Source organism: Castor canadensis, chromosome 4 (genome assembly GCF_047511655.1).
Source record: "Castor canadensis chromosome 4, mCasCan1.hap1v2, whole genome shotgun sequence".
NCBI lineage: Eukaryota > Metazoa > Chordata > Mammalia > Rodentia > Castoridae > Castor > Castor canadensis.
Genome location: NC_133389.1, coordinates 176,135,363 through 176,147,410, shown reverse-complemented (window position 1 = coordinate 176,147,410; position 12,048 = coordinate 176,135,363). Strand labels below are relative to the sequence as shown.

General features: G+C 44.1%; 1 protein-coding gene across 1 annotated transcript in view; it reads left to right on the top strand.

Annotated features, from left to right (window-relative positions):
- The window catches only part of Dner (delta/notch like EGF repeat containing), a 317,628-nt gene that overhangs the window by 29,095 nt on the left and 276,485 nt on the right, over positions 1-12,048 (top strand). The gene's annotated exons all lie outside the window — the stretch shown is intronic.

The window sequence follows — 12,048 nt, the reverse complement described above, 5'->3', positions numbered from 1 at the left end:
CAGAAAATGACTGTAATTCTATTTTCAATCTAAAAACATGGAGTAGGATGGAGTAGTAGAAAGTTACGTTCCAAAGATAAAGTTTGCACAAGTGAAGCTGGAAGTTAAAGTTTTTATAATAGTATTTTCTTACTAAATACGTGTTTTAAAATATCATTCAGTTCTTTTGATAACTATTTGCATGCTTTCTTGCTTGGGCAAAAGGTAAAGATTAATTCCTGGACTATATTGGAAAGAAATTATGGTAAAAGGTAATTTGGGTCCTTAAGTACCATAATATTTCTTTGTCTTTCTTCTCTGATATTCTTGTTCAGGAATAAACTTCAGGCAGGTCTGAGTTCTGCTCTTACTGAGGGGACACTAAGTCTTGTGTACAGACAGTGGCGCTGCCCTGTCTACAGCCTCTGGGGAGTGTGGGTGGTAATTATGAGAAGAGGGGCATGGTTCTTACATAGGATCTAATCTTTCTCATACCCTGCATGTGTGTCAGTCCCACACTCTCAGAGGCTCTGCCTGGAGCCACCTCCTCTTAAGATCACGTGCTGTGGTCTGCTTTGTGGATCTGTCTTGGAAGCACATTCCATACTCTTTACCGTAAAGCATGTCTTATATCCTTCTAACTCTGTCTGTTGGCGATTGTCGATCACTTCCCCTTTTGCAATGACTTCTCACACAATACAAGCAAAGAGAACTTGTGTGAAGATATATTGCCTGCAGGTACTGAAATGTGTGATGTACTTTTCTTCTGAGGCTCTAAAATTCAGAGAGAGCTGGGTCTGGATTAGTGGTCCTGTGGTGTCACATACGTGTGAGGTCACACGCAGAAGGCCGAGAGGATTTGATCTCCATGGTTGAAAGACATTGGTCTAGCTTTGTGCGGTACACAAGTTGCTCATCAATGTTTCCTGGGTGATCTGGTTGCCAAAGGTTTTTGACTGTAACTACCTGACTTCTTCCAAGTGCCCTTTAGTCACAGGGCACCTTTTTTATTCACTCAAGTTATATGCAGCTAATTCTACATTAAAATATTCTCATAAGGACGAATCTGAAAATACACCATCTCAGGGGGCTCCAGATGCAATATTGCTTTTGAAAGTACTCATGATGTGTGATAGTTTCCCCTGAATCTGTGCACATGGGAATCACATCAGGATCCCAGGGAGCTGCATTGGAATTATTGAGGGTAGGTTCTGGGAATTCCAATGTGTGACTAGTGATGAGAACCACGACTCCACCATGTTGTTCAGGCATCAACTGCAGGCTTGTCAATAGCTATTTTGCTTCATTGTTGGAGTCAAGATCAGAACCAAAACAAGAAACCTTCTGTGTAAGATTCCTAGGGTTGCTGTAACAAAGTGCCACAAACCAGGTGACTTTGAAATAACAGAAATTTATTCTCTTCCAGTTCTGGAGGTTAAACATCCTAAGTTAAGGTGCCAGTAGGGTCAATTCCTTCTGAGGGCTGCAGAGAGACTCTGTTCCATGCCTCTTTGCTGGCTTCTGGTGGCTTGCTTGGCACTGTGTGCTCCATGGCTTGTGGTTGCATCACTCCAACCCTCTGCCGTCACATGACTTTCTCCCTGTGTGTCTTTGTAGCTCTGTCCCTTTGTGCTTGTCCAACTCTGTGTGTCCAATTGTCCTCTTTTTATAAGGATGTAAGAAATATTGGATTAAGATCTTCCCTAATAACCTATTTTAACTTGATATCCTCCATAAAGACTCCATTACCAAATAAGGCCACCTTCTGAGGTACTGAGGGTTGAGATATCAACATGTCATTTTGGGGGGACACCATTCAACCCTTAACACCTTCCCAACTATAGCAATATCAAGGCTGAAAGAAGTATTTGTAGTGTTGCTCACTATTTGGTAGAAGGAATGTTGGAGTCACTGGGGAAGTCTTTGGGCAGTGTGAAGAGATCACTGCCTCTGAGTCTTTTAGTAAACAGAGGGGAGCAAATGACTGTCACTGTGTGACACATGCCTCAAACTTGGTCTTTGTCATGCATGGTTTTGCATGGGGAATTCTGGCATGCATGAGTTTTGATATTTGCCATTTGGGGTACAAAAAGGTAGTGTAAAACTTGCAAATTGACCTGATCGCAAGAGATGTGAACACAGCTGTTGCTTCACTAGGATCATGAAACACCTTCCCTACATCCTCCTGACAGCTGTGAAGGTGGACGGTGATTATCAGTTTATTGAACCTTGAGATAGAAAACTAGGCTAATCACCACCACATACGTAAGTCATTTAATTTTTTTCATCTATCAGGAAATAATCGTGATGAGATCATGGTCATTTGTTTATCACCTTAATCCTTCCAAGATGTTGAAAATATTGATAAATAAGAATGTACTGATAGTTTTCTTCTAAGTCATGAAAAGAACCTCTTTGTCTTTTGCCTATGTTGAAAATGAGAACATCATACTCCATGGATACTTTCTTTGAATATAACAGCTAATATAGATTTAAAAAGAAATCATGTGGTCATGCACTTACCCTGTGGGGTGGGAGGTGGTTTATTATGAAAATCAGATAGCTGTCCAGAGCTGTGGGAGTGGGCTGAGTTTTTCCCTCTTTCAGTTCTGAGTTTTTGGTGTTGTGTATAAAATGAGCCAAGAGAGGGACTGGAACCTTAAAAACACTCTCAGAATCTATGGTGATGGGGAACTTGAACTGGCATCCCTCCTCTCAGACGGTACCACAGTGACCTAGTGAGTGATGTTGTGGGAAGACACAAGTGAGGTGTGCATTGGATGAAGATGCCAGGCACTGTGTAGCAGCAGCAGAAGTGATCCCTGGCCAGTGAGAAGGAAAAACCTCAAATATAAGAGTGACACAGGAAGGAAAGCAGTGCAGCCAAAAACATCATCTCAGAAGACAGAAGCTGAGCAAAAACAGAAGCTGGGATTTATTCAATTTAGCTTTTTGGAGGGCGGGGGGAAGAAATTTTATTTTTAAATTTCATGTTTCAAATTCAAATCATGTGCATTATTTGTCCTTTAGGATATTCGATATTTGACTTGGGCAATATTACTTCATCTGAATTTATTTGGAGAAATACCACTTAGCTGTTTTGCTTGTAAATATCAGAAAAGGTGCCAAATTAGAAAACAAGACATTACCAGAATTTTTTAATTGATCCACATTTTTCTGACTTGCTGTTGGATTAACTGTTCAGTATTTACCCCTAAAGTTGGTAAAACATGCTTTAGGGTGTCATGCAAGAAAGTAACATCTTAGCCTAAGTAGTCCCCCTGGGTTGCACTTAATCCTGTGCTCCCTGTCCCCCCCCAAAAAGTCGCTGGTACCAAACATAGTTCCAAGGACTGGTCACAGCCAAAATGAATCTTTGGTCCTAAAGATGGGAGTTGGGGGAGTGATCCTGTACTGTATTTACATCTCTTACAAATAATATTTATTGTCTGGTCTTCTTTTGTTTGTATTGGTGTTTGTGGTACTGGGATTTGAACTCAGGGTCTCACGCTTGCTGAGATGAACCACTCTACCATACTTCAGAGGCTGGGATTTAAAAGAGAAATTCGATGGATCAGATGATAAATGTGAAGAGGAGATGATAATGAACTTTCTCCTCCAAGAGTAAGCCAAGGAGGAAGAACCTCAGTGCCATGAAACATGGAGAAAGAGGAGTGGGATGAATGAGAATTTTGTGGGTACCACTGTGTACTTATGTGGGTCAGCACTGAGGTTTCATGGAAAATCATGCTTGAGAAAAGGGGAAGAGAGGGGCATCCCTGTTTACCTATCCGGAAGGAAATGTCTGTAGGCTGTAGACTATTGGGAACATGGGCCAAATGCTCCGTCAGCATGGAGGGATGTGCAAAGCCTCTTTCACTTTACACTGCTCTGTGACCCATCAGCAGACTTCCTGCTGTTCCTTATTAATTATGCACAGAAGGGACTTGGAATCTCTTGGGACCATCGCAGGCGTTCTCTTTGGGGGATAAACATCTGTAGGTCCTGTTCAAAAAACATCTCTTTAGTTGTGTTGCTTAGGGAGGACTTTGTTAAAGTGGTTCAAAACGGGGATGGGATGTGGTGTTCGAAATCCCACTGGAGTGAACAACACCCCGCTCACGGCAGACATCAGGAGAAGATCTGAGAAAAGCACCACCATGGGAGTTCAGCAGTTATAACATGTGACTCTTTGCACTCATTTAACCTGATTCAACTATCAAGTAGCAAATGTTAGGTGTATTTTCAGAGTCATTCATGTCACTTTTTTTTTGTGGTACTGGGGTTTGAATTCAGGGTCTCGTGCTTGCTAGGTAGGCACTTGTACCAACTTGAGCCACTCTGTAAGCCCCACAACCACCTTTGAAGAAGGTAAATATCCCCACTGGTGAGTTGCTTGCCTGGAATCCCACAGTTGGGGAATTTTAGCAACAAGGCTGAGGCCTACCTTTCTGAGTATAGGTCTGCAGCTCAGCCAGTGCTATCCTTCCCAAAAGTCTAGAGCATCAAGTTTTGAGGTCACCTTTGTGATCATGGTACTGCTGAGGGTAGGAAAAGGGAATTCTACATCTACGGCAGCACTGCCCAATGTGAACTGCGCCTTCCTTCACGTGGTCACTCTCCAGAGATGTCCTGAAATGCCAATGGGCAACTCTGGAAGTCATGTGTTGTGGGTGCTTACTGGATGGGCTCTTCCTGGAAAATGGATTTCACAGCTTGCCATCACACTGGGCTATTTGCTGGCTGAACTCTGGTACTTGTTAGGCCTGAGGGCGCTGAATCTGGTGCCTACTGCTATCAAAGACCCTAAGGTAATAAAGAGCAGGTCCAGACAGAGTAGGGCCTGTTGGTCTTTCCTCTTTGAAATGTGAGCTGAGATCACAGAGGCAGGACCTGAGAGTCTCCCTTGGTAAAAGAACAAGATGGCACTTGGATGACTGGCCTTCAGGGATATGGGAATCATTGAGAAATCAGGAAGGCCTGTGTCTGCCAGCAACCTCTTACTCTGTCTTTTGTGTTTTGGGTCACTGTTAAATCCAACTATCTGATGGACAGTCAGGAGATATGAAAGTGACAGCTCAGGGAAGACTCCTGACTGCGAATTTGTTGAACTGGCCATAGTGTGTGTAGGCCCAGGATGGGGAGATGATGTGCCCTACAATTTGTGGCATTGTAGTTGGCAGAGTGGAATTTTCTGGAAACGAGGCATGAGACGGAGCTCATCTTGATGTCATTCATAGCAATTCAGAAGTGTTATCTCAGATCAGTCCCGTGAAACCAACATGGCTCTTTTAACATGCTTTCTGACTTGCCCTCCTGGTGGGGTGGTGTCTTTGGTATCTTGTGTCATGGTATAGTCTATCATGAGACTTACTCTTTGGTGTATTTCAAAGTTATACTCATTAGTCCCCATCCCCATCCCAAGCATAAACACACACATACACACACCACTCGTCAACCTGTGTGACAATTCCTAGATATTCAGCCTGTGTTTTGAAGATTATAGCAGGACTGATGGCTTCTGGAAGAGTGTGATTCTTATATAAAAGATGATAATGGTGAAAGCTTGTGAATGTTCTTTTTTAGGTGACTTCTCCTTAACTCTCTGTTAAACACAATTGATGAGTGAAAATAAAAACTACAATTTTTAGGCTGAACGTGGTGGTGGTACACATCTGTGATCCCAGCTACATCGGGGGTGGGAGGACACAGAAATGGGAGCATCAGAGTTTGAAGCCAGCCTGGGTAAAAGTTAGCAAGACCCTTGTTCAAAAACCAAGCTGGGCATGGTGGTGCATGCTTGTTAATCTAGCTAAGGAGGAGTAGAGGCAGAATCATCACAGCCTGGGACTAGCCCTAGAGGAAAAATGCAATATTCTATCTGAAAAATAAGCAAAAAGTGCTGGAGATGTGGCTCAGACAGTAGAGTGCTGGCCTAGCAAGTGTTAAGGCCCTGAATTCAAGCCCCAACAGCACACGCACATGCGCGCGCGCACACACACACACACACACACACAAAATCATCATTTGCAGTCTCATGGTTTTAAACAGATGCTCCTTGTGGCTTCCTGACAGGTATTTTACCAAATACATCCAAATATAGCAGGTGGGGTATGGGCTCCATGAAATCTGGGTTACTCTTGCCACTGAATCCACCTGGGTCCCTCATAGTTATTTGTGGATAAATGAATGAATAGTGACATGACTAAGGTGTCACCTATGTGAGCATCCTCAGGACAAGTAAAGCATGGAGATGGGAGAAAGATTTGTACCACTTATTCACTCATAAGGGCAAGAGTTCTGGGTCACTGTGCATTATATCCAGAAAGAGATGACACTGCTGAGTTAGCCAAATTTGAGGAGTTAAATTAAAAAACCTATGTGTACAGGAGTGGGCATGGAACAGAAAAACCAACCAGGGACTTGCAGTGTCCCAGGGCTGGCAACAGCTTTTCCAGCCCTCAACTTGAAGGACCAAGGGGAGAGATATGCTGTTCTTGGAACCTGGAGACCAAGGTGGTCTTTAGAGGATAGGAACAGAGACCTTCAGTGGAGGGTTTCAGCCAGCCTGGAACAACCTGTAAAGGAGGTGGTGGGGTGGGGTGGGGTGGGGAGGGGGAGATAACAAACACCTGCTCCTACTCTCCTCCCTCCTGTGTTCTCTGCCTGGGTACCTGTTGGCCAAACCCAACCAGCAGCCAGAGGTAAAGGAGCCTGTGGATGCATCCATGGGAGTCAGAAAACAGAGCTGTCTGGGAAGGTGGAAGTTGGTTCTGGAAGGGCAAATGGGGAAGAAAGCCAGCACAGCCCACCTGCACTGTGCATAGTTCTCTTTTGTTGATGACAGATTTGAGCAGTTGGCATTTGGTGCCCCGGTCTTCTCTGGTGTTGTGTGGCTAAGCAATGTTCTGTCATTCTGAGCTAAGGAGGGATCAACAAGGCTGTTCCTGGAACACCCTCCTGCTCCTGTGGGCAGTGGTTACTGGAGGAAGAAATGACCAGCACACAGTCTCTTGGATGTTCCATCAGGTGCTCCTTTCTCAAAGTGGCTGAAACAGTGGTTCCCATCCCATAGACTCTTCTAGAAACTTGCCACTTTTCCTTCAAGAGGTTGAGTCTACGTCCCTCTCCTAAATGCAGGCAAATCTGTGATTGCTTTTGTGAAAAGAGTGCAGTGGAAGTGTTGTGCCATGGCTTCTGAGGCTGGATTAGAAGAGGCAATATAGTTTCCACTCTCTCAGTTTCTCTCTCTCAAAATCTTTCTCAGTCTCTCCCTCTCAATATATCTCTCTCAACCCCCTTCTCCCCTCCCCTCCACCCTTAGAGCTCTGAGCTTCCATGTAAGAAGTCCGAGGCTGCCATGCTGGGGAGACACATGGGGACGGAGATGCCAGAGGCCCTGCTGTCCTCGCCCAGCTGTTGGAGTCTTCCCATCCCAGCCACCCCAGACATGGGCAGAGTGAGCCTGCATGCGATGCCAGCCCCAATCTTGACTTCCCCATCAACTGGAGCCTCTGCCAAGTGGAGCAGAGATGAACCATTCTTGCTGAACCCTACATAATTTCAGATTCGTGGGAAAAATCAGTGTTACGATAGGCTGAGCCTCTAAACTTTACACAGCAATAGATACAGAAAGGGTAGCCCGAGGAGCTGCCAGTTGCAGTTTGACTCTCCCTCTCTTTCCTTGCAACAGTTCACTCTGCAAACATGTCCTACTCCCTCCCACAAACCAGTGATCTTCAAAGCATAATCACTAATGTTTTTTGAGCATTTCTGTGTGCCAGGCATGGTACTCAGTGCTTTTCCTCTGTTATCTCATGACCTCTCACAGCTCTGTAAAGTGTCCATTCCTGCCCCCTGGAATAACAGACAGGGAAGCTGATGGAGGAATGAGGGAGTTATTACCTGCCCAGATCAGGTCTGGCATCTTGGCTTTTTGCTACATGTAGGATCTTAAAAGAGCAGAGTCTCGGCGAAACCTTGGGAAATACTGGACTCCAGTTATTTGTTAAGCACCTATTTATTGAACACCAATAAATTGTAGACATCGTGATTGGTTGTGGGCATAGGGGAGTAAACAAAACATAGGTGATTCCTGCTGTCTCAGAAGTTGTATGTGATTTCAGAGGGATGATAACAAGCAAATAAATCAACAACAAAATAGCAAGTAGTGAGAAGTGCTGTGCAGAGAGCTAAATGAAGTGCTGGTTACATTGTATAGGAGGTGACATTTAATCTGAGAAGTGAATTTTAAAGAGCCAGAGGAAAGAGATTTGGAAAGATGGCTCACAGCAGGAGGAACAGCTTAGGCAACCTGAGTGGGAACACGCTCAGCAAGGTTGAGTGTTGAAGGATGAGTCAGCTGCTGGAACTGAGGGGATGAAGGCAGATTAGGAGGGAGCCTCTAGGTGAGGGACCGTTCTTTGGGGACTGGCAGTGGTTTCATCTTTATTGGTTTTTATTACTATTGGCAGAATATTGCTATGTAGCCCAGGCTGGCCTCGAACTCATGCTCCTCCTGCCTCAGTCCCCTGAGTGCTGGAATTATAGGTGTGTACCACCATATCCAGATCTTTATTGATCAACTTAAGACTCAATTTCACAATGATCTCAGTTAGAATGGCAGGTACTGGATACAGGAAGTATGGAAGTTGTCTTGTCCTTTTTAATATTTTCAGCATTAATTTCTTTATCTCTTCTGATAAAAGAATCACATGCTTATTATTTAAAATGTGGCGATAGAGAAAAAGTATAAAAAAAGCAGAAAAAGTCACCAACAGGTAACTGTTACCAAATGTTCACACATTTTGCCAGTCTTTACTGTGCCCTTATTTCATAGTTGAAATTAATCCCTAGACCTGGGCTGTGGATTTAGTAATAGCCAGTAGGCAATGCAGCTATCTAAACTGTAATATTAAATTAGCTGAAAAAAGTAAAATAATAAAAGAATTCAACTCCTTCACTCACGGTAGCCACATTTTGAGTGCTCAAAAGCTGCCATGGCTGGCAGCACCCTTGTGGATGCGGGGGAGGGCACATTTTCACCACCCCTGCAAATCCTGTTGGACACCACCCTATGAGATACGACCCCCTCCTGGGTTTTTAAATGTAAGAGCTGCTCCCTTAATGCGTTTGTACACTTGCACAGGATGGCGCTGCCTACTGTTATTTATTGAGATGTCAGTGGCTAATGCAGTAATATCACTTCCCTTTTAAGTTTCCAATTCCTTGGAGAACCTTGTGGAAGTCTGCTTCACTCCCACAGTCAGGCGAGTCTGTTGTTTTGGATGGTGTGTTTCCTCTGGGGTGCAGACCGAGTTCCCTCCCTGGAATGTTTGCTACTCACCCCACCTGATGACAAATCGACTTAGCTGCGTTACTCTCAGCATCCCCACATGCAGCCTCTAGAGCACGAGTCACAGGTCACGTGTAGTCATGAGAAGGCAAAGGTCCTCACTAACCTTGACCTTGTAGAAGACACATGAGGGGCACTCCCTGATAGGGCCTAACTGGAGTCAGCTTGCACTCTGAGTATGTGGCTATTTACAGTGCCATTCATGCCTGTGAATCAGGTCTGGATCCTTTGAATGACTGTGGTCTTTTCTTTCCAGAAATAACAGATTGATTTCCTGGTGCCTGAGTAGAGTTGCTGCAGCAGCAATGTGGGAATTTTAATGGTTGCTGAGTGATACAGGGTCTGCAGGGCCCTTCCTTCACCAGGGTCTGGCTCAGCATCTTTGTCCTGCAGGGAGAGGCTGAGGACCCTGTCTACAGCTACAAGGATGGATGTGCTTGAGCTGATTCCAACTGCTCTGGAATGGACATTTCCTGTGCTCTTATTCTCGCTATGAATTCTCCACCTGTGTGTCATTTAGTTAGAAAAATTTGATGACCCTTTCCCCATCTCTTCTTTTCATGTCTCAGCTACTTCTAAGATATATTCTTGCTTTGCATTACCAGTGAGTGTTCTTTCTGGATCAAGCTATTAGAAACTGTTTGGGACTTGAAGGGATGCACGCAGTCCCCCTGATGGTGGGCTCTCTTTCCTTGGGTACCCATAACGGTGAAGGTTGCTGGGTGCTGGTGGCTCACAACTGTAATCCTAGCTACTTGCGAAGCTGAGATTGGGAGGACTGCAGTTCTAGACCAGCATGGGCAAATAGTTCTCAAGACCCCATCTCTAAAATAACCAGAGCAAAATGGACTGGAGGTGTGGCTCAAGCGGTAGAGGGTCTGTTTTGTAAATGGGAAGCCCTGAGTTTGAATCCCAGTCCCACCAAAATAAATAAATAAACAAACAAATAAATAAATAAATAAGGTGTAGGTCACAGGAGTGTGTCATGAACCCATCCCATCCCACAGAAAGGCCTCCAGTTAGGAGGTGGAGCTGGTTGAAGTGGTAGCACCTTCATGTCTGCATCCTTCTGCCCATCCTTCAGCTTTGTGTCTGAATAGTGGTGAACACAGTTACGAGAGTGTGACCTCAATTCTGTAGCTCTGCTAAGTCTGGATGAAGTGAGATGCACTACCTGGCATGTTTTTGGGCTTCTACAGCACTCAATACTACAAAACATCTATTTTGTTAGTATGGTATGGACACCGACATGAAATCACCAGGTTCCTCCATGGCCGAGTTAACCTGTGAGTATGTTCACCTTCCCAAGTGCAGGCTGGAGCCTCTTGTTACCATGGTCATTGAGAGCAGATAAATGGTCACTCCCAGGTATTGTTTAGGCCTAGCTCCTTTCTTCCTTCTTTTCTCCATCCTTTCTTCCTTCACTCCCTCTCTCTGTTTACCTTAAAATTTTATCATTTGTTATAAACTTTTTGAAAAATACCAAGGCAGTATGGAAGTCTCGCAGCTTTCATCTTCGTAGATAACACTCTTGTCAGAAAATGTTGGGTGTAGCAACAAGCATATAGGACCCACGACTCTGAGATCACTGTAATTTCTTGGGGCTGATGCTAGAGTAGGATTGTGCCCCAAATTCTGGAAGCAAAAATAGAAAAACTCCAAGGAAGCATAAAGAGCAAAAATTCTAATGGGAAGCATTAGCACCCCAGTACATGTGATCCTGCCAATTTGTAGAAGTTATTTGAATATCTGTGTTCCCAATAACTTTTTGATGAAAATATTAGGTTTCATATTCTCTGAGGCACTGACTTGTCAGAAACCCTCTGAGGCCTCACACAGTGATCCTTTCTTCACTTTTCTGTGTGTCACAGTTTTCGAGTGGTCAGATTAGGATGCTATTTTGGGCAGATGCATCTCTGTATCTAGAGTGCTGTGCGGTCCTCTGAACTGATTAGCTGTCCCAAGGACAAGCTGTTGCTATTGAATCCTGGTGGACCACTCCAACTGCTGTAGAAGAGAAATCATGGCATTTGAGTTCTCTTTTAAACACGTGACCCAGTGCTATTTTAGACAGTCTTACTTACCTTCCAGGCATTTCTTATGGTAGTTCTCTCTAGGGATAGCAGGTGGCCCTCTGCCAGAGCAATCCGTTTACTTTCCTGCCCAAATATCACCTTTGTTGGTTTCTGACTCAGGATCAGCATTTGCTGGTGGCCTTCATTTTGCATAATCTGATACACTTCTGTAGTCAGAAGTCCAGGAAGAACAAATGATAGTAGCGAAGCTATTTCTGGACCACGTCACAGAACCACAGTGCTGTATACCTGGAGTATATCTTTCTAGCTCCCAACAGAATTGCATTAATTGAATAAGGCTAGTGTTCTGCCCTCAGCTTTTACTGAGGATTGTGGTAAGAAATAGCTGTGTCAGCTTGTACTTTCTGGAAGGCAGCATCGGGCGTATTGTCCATCTTGTTCTTAAATGCCCTTAATATAAAGGTACACATGGAAATTTCCTCTGACTTCAGTGCCAAGGAAATTGAATCTCTACTGATAAATTCATACGGTAAAACTCAGATGAAGACTGCTCAATAGACCATGTTTCATCTTTTTGCCTTGGTTGCTGTGAAACTCAATTATGTCTAATTGGAGAAACTTTCTAAGTTTAGCTTTAAAAATGTGATTCCCACCCTTCCATCTTCCTTATTTGTGTCT